Source organism: Macaca mulatta, chromosome 18 (genome assembly GCF_049350105.2).
Source record: "Macaca mulatta isolate MMU2019108-1 chromosome 18, T2T-MMU8v2.0, whole genome shotgun sequence".
NCBI lineage: Eukaryota > Metazoa > Chordata > Mammalia > Primates > Cercopithecidae > Macaca > Macaca mulatta.
Window position 1 is genome coordinate 71,199,808 of NC_133423.1, and position 18,958 is coordinate 71,218,765.

Below are 18,958 nucleotides of genomic sequence, written 5' to 3' on the forward strand. Positions count from 1 at the left end.
TTCAAGACCACTCTGGCCAACATGGTAAAACCCTCTCTACTAAAAATACAAAATTAGGCCGGGTGCTATGGTTCACGCCGATAATCCCAGCACTTTGGGATGCCGAGGCAGGCAGATCACCTGAGGTTAGGAGTTCAAGGCCAGCCTGGCCAACACGGTGAAACCCAGTCTCTACTAAAAATACAAAAATTAGCCAGGCGTGGTGGTGGGCACCTGTAATTCCAGCTACTTAGGAGGCTGAGGCAGGAGAATCACTTGAACCCAGGAGGCAGAGGTTGCAGTGAGCCTAAATCGCCCCATTGCACTCCAGCTTGGGCAACAAGAGTGAAACTCCGCCTCAAAAAAAAAAAAAAAAAATTAGCCAGGTGTGGTGGTACATGCCTGTAATCCCAGCTACTCAGGAGGCTGAAGCAGGAGAATTGCTTGAACCCAGAAGGCAGAGGTTGCAGTGATCTGAGAACACACCATTGCACCCCAGCCTAGGCAACAAAAGCATAACTCCATTTCAAAATAATAATAATAATAATAATAATAAAAGAAACACATTTTTTAAGGCTATAGCTGCCATCAGTAGTGATTACTCTGGTGAATCTAGACAAAGTAAATTGAAAACCTTCTGAAAAGGAATCACCACTTAGATGCCATTTAGAACATCTGTGATCATGGGAGGAAGTAAAAATATCAACATTAACAGGAGTTTGGAAGAGGTTAATTCCAGCTCTCATGGACAACTTCAAAGGGCTCAAGACTTCAGTTGAGAAAGTAATTACAGATGTGGTAGAAATATCAAGAGAACTAGAAGTGGAAGCAGAGCCCAAAGATGTGACTGGATTGCTACAATCTCCTGATAAAACTTGTACAGGTGGCCAAGCACGGTGGCTCACGCCTGTAATCCCAGCACTCTGGAATGCCGAGGTAGGCGGATCACAAGGTCAAGAGATCGAGACCATCTGGGCCAACATGGTGAAACCCCGTCTCTACTGAAAATACAAAACTTAGCTGGGCATTGCGACGAGCACCTGTAATCCCAGCTAGTCAGGAGGCTGAGGCAGGAGAATCACTTGAACCTGGGAGGCAGAGGTTGCAGTGAGCCAAGATCACGCCACTGCACTCCAGCCTGGTGACAGAGCGAGACTCCATCTCAAACAAAAAAAAAAAAGAAAGAAAAAACTTGAACAGGTGAGGAATTTTTTTTGCTTGATGAGCTAGGAAAGAAAGTGGTTTCTTGAGACGGACTCTACTCCTGGTGAAGAGGCTGTGAACATTGTTGAAATTTTCAGACAACAAAGGGTTAGTTAGGTGCAGTGGCTCACACCTATAATCCCAGGACTTTGGGAGGCTGAGGTAGGCAGATCACTTGAAACCAGGAGATCGACATGAGCCTGGCCAACATGGTGAAACCCAGTCTCTACTGAAAATACAAAACTTAGGTGGGCATGGTTGCATATGCCTGTAGTTGAGCTACTCAGGAGGCTGAGGAGGAGAATCACTTGAACCCAAGAGGTGGAGGTTGCAGTGAACCATGATCACACCACCGCACCCCAGCCTTGGAGACACAGCGAGACTCCATCTCAAAAAAAAAAAAAAGAATGACAACAAAGGATTATTCCATAAAGCTAATTCATAAAGCAGTATCAAAGTTTGAGATAACTGACTCCAATTCTGAAAGTTCTATGGATAAAATGGGATCAAATAGCATTGAATGCTACAGAGAAATCTTTTTGAAAGAAAGAGTCAATCGAGGTGGCAAACTTCACTGTTTTCTTATTTTAAAGAAATTGCCAGGCCGGGCACGGTGGCTCATGCCTGTAATTCCAGCACTTTGGGAAGCCGAAGTGAGTGGATCACCTGAGGTCAGGAGTTGAAGACCAGCCAGGCCAACAAGGTGAAACCCCATCTCTACTAATAATACAAAAAAATTAGCCAAGCATGGTGGTGCATGCCTGTAATCCCAGCTACTCGGGAGGCTGAGGCAGGAGAATTGCTTGAACCTGGGAGGCGGAGGTTGCAGTGAGCCAAGATTGTGCCATTGCACTCTAGCCTGGGTGACACGAGTGAAACTCCATCTCAAAAAAAAAAAAAAAAGAAATTGCCACAGCACCCCCAAACTTCAGCAACCACCCTTCTCTTCAGTCAGCAGCCATCAACATCAAGGCAAGACCCTCCAGCAGCAAAAAAAAAAAAAAAAAAAAAATGATTATTCGCTGACAGCTCAGAAGATTGTTAGCATTATTAGTATTGCTATATTTTTAGCAATAAAGTATATTTTTTAAATTAAGGAATGTACTTTTTAAAGATGTAATGCTATTGCACACTACAGTATAGGCCGGGCGCGGTGGCTCACGCCTGTAATCCCAGCACTTTGGGAGGCTGAGGCAGGTGAATCACAAGGTCAGGAGTTCAAGACCAGCCTGATCAAGATGGTGAAACCCCATCTCTACTAAAAATACAAAAATTAGCCAGGTGCGGTGCCAGGTGCCTGTAATCCCAGCTACTCAGGAGGCTGAGGCAGGAGAATCGCTTGAACCTGGAGTGGGGAGGTTGCAGTGAGCCGAGATCACACCATTGCTTTCCAGCCTGGGCGACACAGTAACACTCTGTTTCATAAATAAATAAATAATAACAGTTTAATGTAAACCTAACTGGAAAACCAGAAAATTTGTGTGACTCGCTTTATGGAGATACTCACTTTGTTGCAGTGGTCTGGAACTGAACCCACATTTCCGAAGTATTCCTGTGCAGCATGGACGGCTAGACAAAAGGATGATTCACCTTCCTGGTAGGATGGAGTTGGACAGTATGAGATTTCATCACGCTACTCTGAAGAGCATGCAATTTAAAATGTATGAATTGTTTATTTCTGGAATTTTCCATTTAATATTTTCAGACCATGGTTGACTATGGGTAACAAACCACAGAAAGCAAAACCACAGATAAGCGGGGACTGCTTGATACAATTTGTTCTCATTACAGGAATATTCCTTGCTTTTACTGAGGCCAATCCACACACTCTGATAAGGGATCCTGAATATGTTGTCAAGTCACTGACAATCTCACCTAGGGTATGAGAAGGTTCCTGGTGAGCTCTTTTAAGCACCCTCTCTCTCTGGTCTCCAGCTTTTACAGCATTTGGCAAATGTGTGTCATAACTTGTTTGTTTTGTGACTGTGATGGTAAGTTTATGTATTAACTTAGCTAGGTTAGAGCACCCAGTTATTTATGTTATTTATGTTGCTGTGAAAGTATTTTGGAGACATTGTTAAGACTTACAATCAGCCAGGTACAGTGGCTCACGCCTGTAATCCCAGCACTTTGGGAGGCCGAGGCAGGCGGATCACCTGAGGTCAGGAGTTCAAGCCCAGCCTGGTCAACATGGTGAAACCCCATCTCTACTAAAAATACAAAAAAATTAGCCGGGCATGGTGGTGGGCGCCTGTAATCCCAGCTACTCAGGAGGCTGAGGCAGGAGAATCGCTTGAACCTTGAGAGGCAGAGGGTGCGGTGAACTGAGATTGCGCCATTGCACTCCAGCCTGGGCAACAAGAGCGAAACTCTGTCTCAAAAAAAAAAAAAAAAAAAAAGTACAATAATTTACTTTAACTAAAGGAGCTTATCCTTGATAATGTGGGTGAGCCTTATCCAGCCAGCTGAAAGGCCTTAAGAGAAAAACTAAGGTTTCCCTAAAGAAGAAAAAATTCTGACTCAAAACAGCAATAGCAGCTCCTGCCTGAGTTTCCAAACTGCTGGCCTGCCCTACAGGTTTCAGATTTGGTAGTCCCCACAATCACATAAGCCAATACCTTGAAATAAGATAGATAGGTAGGTAAGTAGGTAGGTAGGTAGGTAGGTAGGTAGGTAGGTAGGTAGGTAGATAGATAGATAGATAGATAGATAGATAGATAGATAGATAGATAGATAGCGAGAGAGAAAGAGAAAGGGAGAGAGAGTATGTGCACGCGCACACGCGTGGGTGTGCTGAAAATATTTTTTCCAGCTGGGCACAAAGGCTGTAATCCCAGCACTTTGGGAGGCTGAGGTGGTCAGATCACTTAAGATGGGAAGTTCAAGACCAGCCTGGGCAACATGGCAAAACCCCGTCTCTACAAAAAATAAAAAAATAAGCCAGGCGTGGTGGTGGTCCCTGTAGTCCCAGCTACTCAAGAGGCTGAGATGGGAGAATCGCTTGAGACCAGGAGGTGGAGATGAGCTATGACTGCAACACTGCACTCCAGCCTGGGTGACAGAGCAAAACCCTGTCTCAAAAAAAAGAAAAGAAAAGAAAAAATACTTTTTCCATTTCAATATCCTGTCTTTTCACTCTCTTTATAGTATCTTTGATGAGCAGATGCTCTTGCAATTTTTTTTTTTTTTTTTTTTTTTTTGAGACAGAGTTTCGCTCTTTTTGCCCAGGCTGGAGTGCAATGGTGCAATCTCAGTTCACCGCACCCTCTGCCTCCCAAGGTTCAAGCGATTCTCCTGCCTCAGCCTCCTGAGTAGCTGGGATTACAGGCGCCCACCACCACGCCCGGCTAATTTTTTTGTATTTTTAGTAGAGATGGGGTTTCACCATGTTGACCAGGCTGGGCTTGAACTCCTGACCTCAGGTGATCCGCCTGCCTCGGCCTCCCAAAGTGCTGGGATTACAGGCGTGAGCCACCGCGCCCGGCCGAGCGGACGTTCTTAATATGAACGTTTATTTATCAATCTTTTACCTCTCATAGTTTATACTTTTTAAATCGTCCTCTACTCCCAAGTCTTAAAGATAATTCTCCTATGGGTTTCTCAAAAACATAAAGTTTTTGTTTGAGACAGGGTCTTGCTCTGTTGCCCAGGCTGTAGTGCAGTGGTGCCATCTCGGCTTTGCAGCCTCAACCTCCCAGGTTCAAGTGATCTGTCCACCTTGGCCTCCCAAAGTCCTAGGATTACAGGGATGAGCCACAACGTCTGGCCACATTTAAGGTTTTTACTTTCACATTCATGTTATTACTCTAGCTGAAAGTAAGTTTTAAAAATATGATATGAAGGCCAGGCGCGGTGGCTCACACCTGTAATCCCAGCACTTTGGGAGGCTGACGCGGGCGGATCACAAGGTCAGGAGATCGAGACCATCCTGGCTAACACAGTGAAACCCCATCTTTCCTAAAAATACAAAAAATTAGCCAGGCGTGGTGGTGGGTGCCTGTAGTCCCAGCTACTCAGGAGGCTGAGGCAGGAGAATTGCTTGAACCCGGGAGGCAGAGCTTGCAGTGAGCCTAGATTGTGCCACTGCACTCCAGCCTGGGCAACAGAGTGAGACTCTGTCTTAAAAAAAAAAAAAAAAATGATATGAGGCAGGGCTCCAGTGGTCCACATGGCTTTATTCCTTTACATTGCTTTTTTCTTCAAGATACTCATTATTATACTATGTGATGTTTTATTATGCATTTATTTATACATTAGCTCCTCTTCCACTAGAATGTATGCTACATGAAGGCAAGAACTTTATTTGGTTTTGCTCATGCTGTATCTTCAGCATCTAGAACAGTAACTGACATAGGACATGAGCAAATCAATATTCATTGGGTGGATGGATGGATGGATGGATGGATGGATGGATGGATGGACAGATGCATGGGTGGATGGGTGGATGATTAAATGGATGGATGGTAAATAATGAATCAGGATGGATGGATTCTGCTTGGTTTTATAGCTCTTGTTTCACCCTATGCATTACCCACCGAATTCAAATATTTGTGGCAGCTGTCTCACTCTGCTTTGTAAACCCAAGGCAACCTAGCACAGTGCTAAAACATTTCATACATACTCAGTTGATATTTATTAAATCGAATAAAATCTACCTCCTTATAACCTTTCTCCCTCACTCTTATCCATCATGCACAATTCTACAAGATTAAGCCACCTAAAATCAGGTCTGATCTACATCTCTCTCCTACTCAAAACCCTCCAATAAATTTTTTTCATCAACTTTGACATGAAACCATTGTTTTGGGAAATCTTCTATTTATTATGTACAGATAAAATATTCTATTTAAGGAAGTAGCATATATGTTATTTAATCCCCACAATTACCCTGTAAGACAAGTAATAATAGCCTCCCACTCGACAGGTAAGAAAACAGCATAAGAGAGGTTTAATACTTTTTCCAAAGTCAGTTACCTAATAAGTATATGATCTATCTGATTCCAAGAATTTAACTATTTATACTACATTTTGCTGTAATTTCCCTGGTACTCAAAACCTTCCACAACATGGTCCCTATCAATTTTTCCAGTATTACACTTTTACTATAGCCCGAAATTACTATTAAATTTTAGAAGTGTATCCTTCCTATGAAGTCTATGTAAATAGTAAAAAATGGGAAGCAAGCAATTGGTCAACCATAGGGAAATAATTTAAAAGAAAATCAAAATTCACTGCATGAAATATAGCAATTGAAAATAATGTCAGGCCAGGCACAGTGGCTCACGCCTGTAATCCGAGCATTTTTGGAGGCCGAGGTGGGCGGATCACCTGAGGTCGGGAGTTTGAGACCAGCCTGACCAATGTGGAGAAACCCCATCTCTACCAAAGAGACAAAAATTAGCCGGGCGTGGTGGCGCATGCCTGTAATCCAGCTACTCAGGAGGCTGAGGCACGAGGATTGCCTGAACCACGAGGATTGCCTGAACCCGCGAGGCAGAGGTTGCAGTGAGCTGAGATTGCGCCATTGCACTCCAGACCTGGGCAACGAGAGTAAAACTCTGTCTCAAAAAAAAAAAAGAAAAGAATGTCTATATGCCTTCTTTGACATGTTTCTCATACCTGTAATCCCAGTACTTTGGGAGGCTGATGTGGCAGATTGCTTGAGCTCACAAGTTCAAGACCAGTTTGAGAAACATGGTGAAAACTTGTCTTTACGCAAAATATAAAAGTTAGCCAGGCATGGTGGCATGCACCATAGTCCCAGCTACTTGGGAAGCTGAGGTGGGAGGGTGGCTTGAGTCCAGGAGGCAGAGGTTGCAGTAAGCCAAGATGGCGCCACTTACCTCCAGCCTAGGCAATAGAGCCAGACCCTGTCGCAAAAAAAAAAAAAAAAAAAAAAAAAAAAAGGAAAGAAACATGTTTAAAAATAAGATGGAAGGATGAATAGAGAGATATGTGATAGAGCATTTATAGTAAAATGTTAACTGTATAAATGTCTAAGCGATGAGAATATAAGTGTTCACAGTAAAACGTTTTCAACTCTTGTGTATGCTCCAAAATATTTAAGTAAATCTACTGAGAAAATTGTATATAAAAATCATTATAAATGTGTAAAAAGAGACTCTGCCCTACCCAAGAAAAAACTAAAGGATATTTACTAAATTATTAAGAGTAACTGTGTTTGGATAGCATCATATGAGTAATTTTTACTTTTTCCTTTTTGTACTTTTTAGTATTTTACAAATGTTTAACAGGCATGTTACCCAATTCTAATAAAAACCATTTTAAAGAAAATAAAGAAACACAGCATCTTATACTTTACAATCTTACAGTGGAACAGGACATATGAGAGAGAATGAGAATTGATGGATAGAGGCAGACAGATAAAATGGAGAATTGGCCCTAAAACTGCCTCCATGCTTTAATAAATATATCCTGAGGAACTTAAAGGACCGCCCCTTTTCACTGAAAGGTCTCTACTATTAAAATATGTCTATTTTCCTTTTTTTCTTGATGATCAAAAAGACCACTTCTAGTGGAAGTCCTTTCACACTTCCTTATGTCCCGTTGCTTAGAGCTGGGCCAGCCCCTGGAGCCCTTGGCTGCCACCAACCACTACTATCCACTTCGTGTGTTAGTGGAGGCCTCCCAGTCCTGTGGAGCTGATGATCTGGTAAATAGCTCTTGAGGCTTTTTAAAAGCATATTCCTGGAATTCTGGCTCCCTACTGTTAAAATAAATAAATTCTCTACACCAGCATGCCAGAATGGAGTTGGGCTTTGGAGCTAAGGTCAAGGGTAGGGTCAATCAGCAGGGGTCTCACAAAACCCCAGAGGCTGACATTTCAAGGCAGGGTAACTTTTTAAAATGTAAAAGTAAGTGTTTGCAGATTCTGGAAACAAACAAACAAACCTGACTTGGCATCTTTTCTTGGGGGTGGAGGCAATCTGTAGTTATCAGGTGGTGAAATCATAATTAAATAAACTTCCAGGCTTTATTTAAGGAGGTAACTTTTCTGAGGTTTAACATTGTTTTGATCAGGTAATTTTCCACCACAGAAAATGGGCTCATATCAAACAGAGTCCTTTTAATGCACAAACTTAAGCACAAAAAGTTGTTTCTAAGGTGGCATCTTTGACGAAAATGCTAGAGAATCAAAAGACTATAAAATTAGTATCAAGAAAATATTGAACTTCAATTATATAATTGGAACCATTTCAGTCTTTTGGTATAACACATTACCTGTAACTGCAACCTGGTTTAGATTACTTGAGAAAAACAAACATGTTCTCTAAGTTTGGTATGTATTAAAAAGATCACATAATTTATTTATTTATTTATTTATTTTTGATATGGAGTTTCGTTCTTATTGCCCAGGCTGGAGTGCAATGGTGCGATCTCTGCTCACTGCAACCTCCACCTGGGTTCAAGCGATTCTCCTGCCTCAGCCTCCCGAGTTGCTGGGATTACAGGCATGTGCTAGCACGCCCAGCTAATTTTTGTAATTTTAGCAGAGACGGGTTTTCACCATGTTGGCCAGGCTGGTCTCAAACTCCTGACCCCAGGTGATCCACCCGCCTCGGCCTCCCAAAGTGCTAGGATTACAGGCATGAGCCACTGGGCCCAGCCCTGGCCTAATTCTTGTACGTTCTAAGTGACCGCGCCCGGCCTAATTCTTACATGTTCTAAGTGAAATTAACACTAGCAAAATAATTAGTTTCCGTATAGATCTACAAAAATACATTTAATGCACAAACGCAGAATCACAGAGTTAAGCGAGAAAAGGCATTCTCGTTGCCCAAGTTTTTAGAGCACAGTCCTACATGATACTTCATTTAAAAGGTATCCTATAGTCAAGTAAGTTTGGGAAATGGTACATTTTAATACTTTACCCTTGGCCGGGCGCGGTGGCTGACGCCTGTAATTCCAGCACTTTGGGAGGCCGAGGCGGGCGGATCACAAGGTCAGGAGATCCAGACCACGGTGAAACCCCGTCTCTACTAAAAATACAACAAAATAGCCGGGCGCGGTGGCGGGCGCTGTGGCGGGTGCCTGCAGTCCCAGCTCCTCGGGAGGCTGAGGCAGGAGAATGGCGCGAATCTGGGAGGCGGAGCTTGCAGTGAGCCGAGATCGCGCCACTTCACTCCAGCCTGGGCGACAGAGCGAGACTCCATCTCAAAAACAAAAAACTTTACCCTCATCTTGAGAACCTACAATTCAAATAATCATATTAAAGGTTGCAAAAAAAATTCTATTGTAAGAACTTTGTTTAACCGGTAGTTTGTGAAACACACATGAGCATGTAGCACATCCCCCGCCCCCCCCCCTTTTTTTTTTTGAGATGGAGTTTTGCTCTTGTTGCCCAGGCTGGAGTGCAATGGCGCGTTCTCAGCTCACTGCAACCTTCGGCTCCCCGTTCAAGCAATTCTCCTGCCTCAGCCTCCCAAGGAGCTGGGATTACAGGCATATGGCACCACGCCCGGCTAATTTTCTATTTATTTTTAGTAGAGACGGGGTTTCACCATGTTGGTCAGCTTCGTCTGGAACTCCTGACCTCAGGTGATCTACCCGTCCCGGGCCCCCAAAATGCTGGGATTACAGGCATGAGCCACCATGACCAGCCTCCCACTCTTTTTCTTTTTTTTAATATCTATTAACATTTTGTAGAACCTCTGGGAAACTGGCCTCCAGACTGATGCCCTCATTTTTATAGAAAGAGAGGACACACAGATAAACTGATTTGTGTAACCAGTCTTTTATTTACCTAGACAAACTCATAGGTAAGTAAGCTACGAAGTATTGTTATTTTATTTATTTATTTATTTATTTTGAGATAATAAATAAATGAATAAATAAATAAATAAATAAATAAAACAGGGTCTCTCTCTGTTGCCCGGACTGGAGTGCAGTGGCATGATCTCGGCTCACCACAGCCTCTGCCTCTCAGGCTCAAGCAATTCTCCTGCCTCAGCCTCCCGAGTAGCTGGGATTACAGGCGTGCACTACCACACCCAGCTAATTTTTGTATTTTTAGTAGAGATGGGATTTCACCATGTTGGCCAGGCTAACTCCTGACCTCAAATGATCCACCCGCCTTGGCCTCCCAAAGTGTTGGGATTACAAGTGTGAGCCACTGCACCTGGCCTATTTTTTTTTTTTTTTGAGACAGGGCCTCACTCTGTCACCCAGGCTGGAATGCAGTGGCACAATCATGGCTCACTGCAGCCTCTACCTCCTGGGTTCAAGCGATCCTCCCACCTCAGCTTCCTGAGTAGCTGGGACTACAGGTACACGCCACCACACCCAGCTAATGTTTTGCATATTTTGTAGAGACAGGGTTATGCCATGTTATCCAGACTGGTCTTGAACACCTGGGCTCTAATATCCTCCTGCCTCGGCCTCCCAAAGTGCTGGGATAACAGGTGTGAGCCACCTTGACTCTTAAATCGGATTACATAAATCAAATAACTCAGCATCTGATGTAAATTGAACTATTTTGGGAAAGGGAGTAAATTAACTGTTAATGACCTAGCTATGAAAATAACACCATAAACGGCCCTTACAAATTCAGTAGAGTTTCCACTACCCCACAGAATCTTCTCTGATAACTCCCATTCAGAGTGATTTTGCCCTTCTCTGATCAATATGTCATCAAATTCTGTCTTCTATTGTTACCTACCTGCCTGGTGCGTAATCTTATATCCCTGAGCAGATTGCGAGCTCCTAGAAAGCTAGAAGGAATTCTAACTTTTCCTTAGAGTCACCTGAGGCACATAATAGTCTCAAGAAATAATTTTGAGGCCGGGCGCTGTGGCTCAAGCCTATAATCCCAGCACTTTGGGAGGCCAAGGTGGGCGGATTAGGAGGTCAGGAGATCTAGACCATCCTGGCTAACATGGTGAAACCCCGCCTCTACTAACAATACAAAAAATTAGCTGGGCGTGGTGGCGGGCGCCTGTAGTCCCAGCTACTCGGGAGGCTGAGGCAGGAGAATGGCGTGAACTCGGGAGGTGGAGCTTGCAGTGAGCTGAGATTGTGCCACTGCACTCCAGCCTGGGCAACAGAGCAAGACTCCATCTCAAAAAAAAAAAAAAAGAAAGAAAGAAAGAAAGAATTTTGAAAGGCTCACAAATGACCAATTGAATGGAACAGGGTCAGCATGAAGGATTATGGAAGGAGCCAACCATCCATATCCTTTCTGTCTTCAATGCAACTCTCCCTTCCCTCTCAACTTGTATGCTAGTAATTACCTCTTGGCAGTTTTTTCTAGAGGTCTACAGTAAAGGAGGCTGCCACTGCTCAAGGACACTGCTTGATCCTACCAAAATTCCAACGGATCTGTGTGAGGAGCTCCTCAAATCAGCAGGACATGCCCCTGTCCTGCCCAAAATCTGTTTGGAGATCAAATGCGCCTTACTCAATAATAAAATGGAAGCCTGAATTTACTTCTATTTGTTTGGTCTCTCATTAATTAGGTACATTCTCCAGAATACAAAGCAGCTGCTTTTTTGACCATTAAGCTGTATTCCTTAAAGAGAAGCGAATCCCAGAGTAGGAACAGTTCTAATGATTGTTTTAGTTTGTTTTATGGCAAGACTTTAGAGAAGTCGAAGAGGAAGAAAGGAGACTCCCTATCCCTGCTTACTGCTGGCGATCCAGGCTGATGGTAGTTGGAGAGCAAGGTCTGTGCTGAAAAGATTCAAACACACCCATGACCCACAAACTGCAAACTGTCGGATTCATTGTTTTTGCCTACAGACAACTCAGTGAGTGCTCATTGTGCAGTTCTCAGCACTGCTTTAGGCGCCGTGGGATTATAGAAGAGGAATAAAGGTATGTTTCCTCCCTTCCAGGGATTTACAATCTAATAAGGTGAGACTAACATTGAAAGTAGCTGTGGACAATACAAGGCAGGCTATAGGATCTAGTGCTGACTTCAGGGCTTTGGACTTTAACTGTAACAGAAATTCAGAGGAGGAGGAAAAGTCACTAGGCGTTTCAGTCTTACAAGAAGACTTCATGAAGAAAATACAACAGGAGTTGAACATTAAAGGAAAGGGAAAGCATTCCAGGCAAAGGAGGCAGGTTGTCCTTTTCAGTTTCAGACAATATTGTGTTAATTATTTTACATGAATTATTGATTGCTACAAGGCGAAAAGGTACATAAGCACACACACTTTCAATCACTGGGCTACTGCTTTTTAAAAATTACCTTTAAGATATGCTTGTCTTAGTGGCCTATAAATAAATTTACTCAATTTTCCATTTTACTCATTTGGCATGCTCAGGTCAATAATTTGACTTATTAGCTTTAGAGTTATTAATTACATGGATGCAGTATTTTAACAAAAAGAAAAAGTGCTTACTATGTGCTAGGCCCTGTGTTAGGTGCCGGGGATAAAACAGTGCATATAAATAATCAAGATGCCTGTCGAGTTTAAAAGTGATAGCAGGCCAGGCGCAGTGGCTCATGCCTGTAATCCCAGGATTTTACGAGGCCAAGGCAGGCAGATCACCTGAGGTCAGGAGTTCGAGGCCAGCGTGGCCAACAGTGAGAAACCCCGTCTCTCCACTAAAAATACAAAAATTAGCCGGTGTGGTGGCGGGCGCCTGTAATCCCAGCTGTATAACTGTAATCCCAGCTGCTCAGGAAGCCGAGGCAGAATAATTGCTTGAACCTGGGAGGTGGAGGTTGCAATGAGCCGAGATCGTGCCATTGCACTCCTGCCTGAACAGCAGAGTGAGACTCCTTCTCAAAAAAAAAAAAAAAAAAAAAAAAAGTGATAGCAGACACAGACATACAAAGAACAACATGATTATATTACAGTATGAGTCATCAGAGAAAAACATAGAGCTATAAAAGCAGGTATCAGAGAAGTCTAATTTACATTGGAAAGGCAGTGACAAATTTCTTGAGAATTTGATAATTTAGGCTGAGACCTGAAGTATGTAGGAGTTAGAGGTAGGGGACAGGAACTGAAAGGCAGCTAATGTGCTCTGAAGAGTAGAGCGAGATGAGGCTAGTCAAGTTAAGTAGAGCTGGATCGTACTTATCTATTTATATTATAAATAAATTATAAATTATAGCAAGTTGAACTATTCAGCAGTGATGACATTTAATTTTTATCCTTTTATCACAAGCTAAAATGAGAATTAATTTCTCTTTACAATAAAAAGATTTGAGAAGATGAACTCAAAACAGAAATGCCTTGTATTTCATTCCATGTTGTCTTTCACACAGTAGCTATCTATAAGATACAAATGAAACGTTAAAATTCCAACTAAAGTGGTTACCTCTACAATTGTGAAACAAACTGAGAGAAATCAATCCCCCAGGAAGCAACATAGTGAAGTAGCTAGGGTGCATGGAATTTCGGAACCAGACTTAAGATCTTGAACTCCTGGGCTCAAGTAATCCTCCCACCTCAGCCTTTCAAGAAGCTGGGACTGTAGGCTACCAGCTACTATAGAAACCAGATTTCCTGGGTTGAATCTCAGCTCAAAAAACACCATCAATCAACTGTATATGATTGACATCTATGGACGACTTCCTCCAGCAACAACAGAATACACATTCTTCTCAAGTTCATGAGGAGCCTTCACCATGGTAGATCATATTCTGGGCCATAAAACACCTTAACAAATTTATTTTATTTTATTTATTATTGTTTTTTTGAGACTGAGTCTCGCTGTGTCGCCCAAGCTGGAGTGCAGTGGAGCGATCTCCGCTCACTGCAAGCTCCGCCTCCCAGATTCGCGCCATTCTCCTGCCTCAGCCTCCCGAGTAGCTGGGATTAGTAAAGCCGCCAACCACCAAGCCCGGCTAATTTTTTGTATTTTTAGTAGAGACGGGGTTTCACCGTGTTAGCCAGGATGGTCTTGATCTCCTGACCTCGTGATCTGCCCACCTCGGCCTCCCAAAGTGCTGGGATTACAGGCGTGAGTCCCTGCGCCCAGCCTACGCCCAGCTAAAGTTTTTTTGTATTTTTAGTAGAGATGGGGGTTTCACCGTGTTAGCCAGGATGGTCTGGATCTCCTGACCTCGTAATCCGCCCGCGTCAGCCTCCCAAAGTGCTGGGATTACAGGCGTGAGAACAAATTTAAAAGAAAAGAAATCATACAATATCTGCTCTCAGATCACCATGGAATTACACTAGAAGTTAACAACAGAAAGATAACTGGAAAATTTCAAAACACATGGAGATTAAACAACACAAATAACTTATAGGTCAAAGAAGAAAGTTCAAGATAAATTTTAAAACATTTTGAACTAAATGAAAAAACAACTTATCTAAATTCGTGGGATGCAGCAAAAGCAATGTTTAGAAGGAAATTTATAGCATCGAATGCATATTTTAGAAAAGAAGGAAGATCTAAAATTAACAACCTAAGCTTCTACCTTAATAAACTAGGGAATAAAAAAAAAAAAAAGCAGGCCGGGCGAGGTGGCTCATACGCCGGACGACGTGGCTCACGCCTGTAATCCCAGCACTTTGGGAGGCCGAGACGGGCGGCTCACGAGGTCAGGAGATCGAGACCATCCTGGCTAACACAGTGAAACCCTGTCTCTACTAAAAATACAAAAATTAGCCGGGCGTGGTGGCGGGCGCCTATAGTCCCAGCTACACGGGAGGCTGAGGCAGGAGAATGGCGTGAACCCGGGAGGCGGAGCTTGCAGTGAGTGGAGATCCCGCCACTGCACTCCAGCCTGGGCGACAGAGTGAGACTCCATCTCAAAAAAAAAAAAAAAAAAAAAAAGCAAATTAAATCCAAAGTAAGCAGAAAAAAGGAGATAAGTTTTAAAAAGTAGAAATCACTAAAATTGAAAACAAGAAATCAACAGAGAAAATCAACAAAACAAAAGCTGATTCTTTCAAAAGATCAGTAAAATCAATAAGCCTCTAGCCAGATTAAGAAAAAAAGAAAGAGGGCACAAATTACTAATCAGAAATGAAAGAGGGGTTATCACCACAGATCCTATGGACATTAAAAGGATAATCAATGAATACTATGACTTCAAATTTGATAACATGGATGAAACAGATCAGTTCCTTGAGAAACACAATCAGCCAAAGCTCACCCAAAAATAAATAATCTGAAACTTTTAATATATCTATTGAAGAAACTGAATCACTAATTAAAAACATTCCAGGCCAGGCACGGTGGCTCACGCCTGTAATCTCAGCACTTCAGGAGGCCGAGGCAGGTGGATCACCTGAGGTCAGGAGTTCAAGACCAGCCTGGCCAACATGATGAAACCCGTTCTCTACTAAAAATATAAAATATTAGTTGGGCATGGTGGCGCGTGCCTATAATCCCAGCTACTCAAGAGGCTGAAGCAGGAGAATCGCTTGAACCCAGGCAGTGGAGTTGCAGTGAGCTGAGATCGTGCCATTGCATTACAGCATTCCAGCCTAAGCACCTAGAGCAAAACACTGTCTCAAAAAAAAAAAAAAAAAAAACTCCAAAATAGAAGGCACCAGGCCAAGATGGGTTCATTGATTCAGGAAAGAAATTATACCAATTATCTACAACCTCTTTCAGAAGATAGAAGCAGAGGGAATACTTCCTAAGTCATTCTATAAGGCCAGCATCACCTTAAAACAAAACCAGACAAAGATATTACCAGAAAAGAAAACTATAGACCAATGTCTCTCCTAAACATAGATACAAAAATCCTCAAAAATATTAACAAATTGAATCAACAATGTATAAAAAAGAATTATATACCACACCAGGTAGGATTTATTCCAGGTATGTAAGACTGGTCCAACATTCAAAAATCAAATAATGTAATCTATTACATCAACAGGCAAAAGAAGAAAACTCACATGATCATATCAATAGATGCAGAAAAAATTAGTTACAAAATCTAACTTCCATTCATGATAAAAACTCTCAGTAAACCAGGAATAGAGGGGTTTGTCTTCAACTTGATAAATACTATCTACAAATTAGCTGAGCACAGTGGCTCAGGCCTGTAATCTGGGCACTTTGGGAGGTTGAGGCGGTAGGACTGCTTAGGCCCAGGGGTTCAAGACAAGCCTGGGCAACACGGCGAAACCCTGTCTCTACAAAAAGTACAAAAATGAGCCTGGCGTGGTGGTATGCACCTGTAGTCCCAGCTACTCGACACGCTGAGGTGGGAGGATCACTTGAGCCCGGGAGGTCAAGGCTGCTGTGAGCTGACATTGCACCACTGCACTCCAGCCCAGGTGACAGAGTGAGACCCTGTCTCAAAAAAGCAAACAAACAAAAAAGAATATCTACAAAAACCTACAACTAACATCAGACTTAATGGTGAGAAACTTGAAGCATTCCCACTAAGATTAGGAACACAGCAAGATGTCCATCTCATCACTCTGTTTCAACATTGTATTGCAAGTCCTAGCTAATACAATAAGCCAAGAAAAGGAAATAAAAGGCATACTAATTGGGAAGAAAGGAATAAAACTCTCCTTGCTAGCAGATGCAATGATGGTCTATGTATAAAGTTCAAAAGAATCAACAACAAAAAACCTGGAACTAATAAGCAACTACAGCAAGGGTGCAAAATACAGGGTTAATATACAAGAGTGAATCATTTTCCCATATACCAGAATGAACAAGTGGAACTTGAAATTTAAAACACAGTATCAGGTGGCTCATGCCTGTAATCCCAGCACTTTGGGAGGTCAAGGTGGGTGGACTGCTTGAGCCTAGGAGTTTGAGACCAGCCTGGGCAACAGGCCGAAACCCTGTCTCGTGGTGCTGCAGGTGGTGGCGCACGCCTATAATCCCAGCTACTCTGGAGGCTGAGGTGGGAGAATTGCTTGAACCCGGGAGGCAGAGGTTGCAGTGAGCCAAGATTGCACCACTGCACTCCATCCAGCCCGGGCGACAGAGTGAGACTCTGTCTCAAAACAAAACAAAACAAAAAAAAAATGAACAAACCAAAAAAAACAGTATCATTTACATTAGCACCCCCCAAAATGAAATAATTAAGTTTAAATCTAACAGAATATATACAAGGTCTGTATTAAGAAAACTGCAGAACTCTAATGAAATAAATTAAAGAACTAAATGAATACAGAGGTTATTTCATGTTCATGGATAGGAAGACTCAGTATTGTCAAGCTATTAAGTTCTTCCCAACTTGATCCACAGATTCATTGCAAATCCAGTAAAAATACCAGAAAGTTATTTTGTGGATTTTGACAAACTGATCTGAAAGTTGATATGGGGGCCAGGACTAGTGGCTCATGCCTGTAATCCCAGGATTTTAGGAGGCTGAGGAAGGTGGATCACTTGAGGTCAGGGAGTTGATGACCAGCCTGGCCAACATGGAGAAACCCCGTCTCTACTAGAAATATAAAAATTAGCCAGGTATGGAAGCACATGCTTGTAATCCCAGCTATTTGGGAGGCTGAGGCAGGAGAATCACCTGAACCTGGGAGGCGGAGTCTGAAGTGAGCCAAGATCGCACCACTGTACTCCAGCCGAGGCAAGAGAGTGAGACTTCATCTTAAAAAAAAAAAAAAAAGTTGATATGGAGAGCCAAAAGCCAAAAGACCCAGAATAGGCAGCACAATATTGAAGGAAAATAACGAATTGGAGAAATGATACTATCTGACTTCAAGACTTACTACAAAACTGCAGTAATCAAGCCAGCATGATATTGATGAAAGAATAGACAAACAGATCAATGGAACAGAACAGAAAGCCCAGAAAGAGACCCACATAAATACAGTCAACTGTTCTTTGACAAAGAAGCAAAGGCAATACAATAGAGAGGAGATAGATTTTTCAACAGATGGTACTAGAACTGGACATCTGCATTCAAAAACATGAATCTAGACACAGCTCTTAACACCTTCCACAAGAATTAACTCAAAATGGATCACAGACTTGAAAAACACAAGACCATAAAACTCTTAGAAGATAACATAGGAGAAAATTTAGGTGACCTTGGGTTTCTTTTTTTTTTTTTTTTTTTTTTTTTGAGATGGAGTCTCGCTCTGTCGCCCAGGCTGGAGCAAGCTCCGCCTCCCGGGTTCACGCCATTCTCCTGCCTCAGCCTCCCGAGTAGCTGGGACTACAGGCGCCCACAACCGCGCCCGGCTAATTTTTTTTTTTGTATTTTTAGTAGAGATGGGGTTTCACCGTGGTCTCGATCTCCTGACCTTGTGATCCGCCCGCCTCGGCCTCCCAAAGTGCTGGGATTACAGGCGTGAGCCACCGCGCCCGGCCGACCTTGGGTTTCATGATAAATTTTTAGATGCAACACCAACGTTGTGATTCATGAAAGAAAGAATTGATAAGCTGGTTCATTAAAATTAAAATTTTTTGCTCTGTGAAAGACACTGTTACGGGAATGAGAAGACAAGCCACAGACTGGGAGAAAATGTTTCAAAAAATATACCTGGTAGAGGATTGTCATCCAAAATATACAAAGAACTCTTAAAACTCAACAATTAAAAAAACCAATTAACTGATTAAAAGATAGCTCAAAGATCTGAAGTCACCAGAGCAAAGAAGATATACGAATAGCAAATAAGTATCCACATCATAAGTCATTAGGGAAATAAAAATTAAAACAAAAATGAGATACCAGTATACACCTATTAGAATGACCAAAATCTAAAACAGTGACAACACCAAATGGTGAGGAAGATGAGGAACAACATTAATTCTCATTTATTGCTGGTGGGAATGCAAAGTCATACAGCTACTTTAGAAAGCAGTTTAGTGATTTCCTACAAAACTAAATATACTCTTACCATACAATCCAGCAATC

General features: G+C 42.5%; 1 pseudogene; it reads left to right on the forward strand.

The window, feature by feature from the left end:
- The first annotated feature begins 723 nt into the window (after nucleotides 1-723).
- LOC114673750 (nuclease EXOG, mitochondrial-like) overlaps nucleotides 724-18,958 on the forward strand; it is a 45,923-nt pseudogene continuing 27,688 nt past the window's right edge.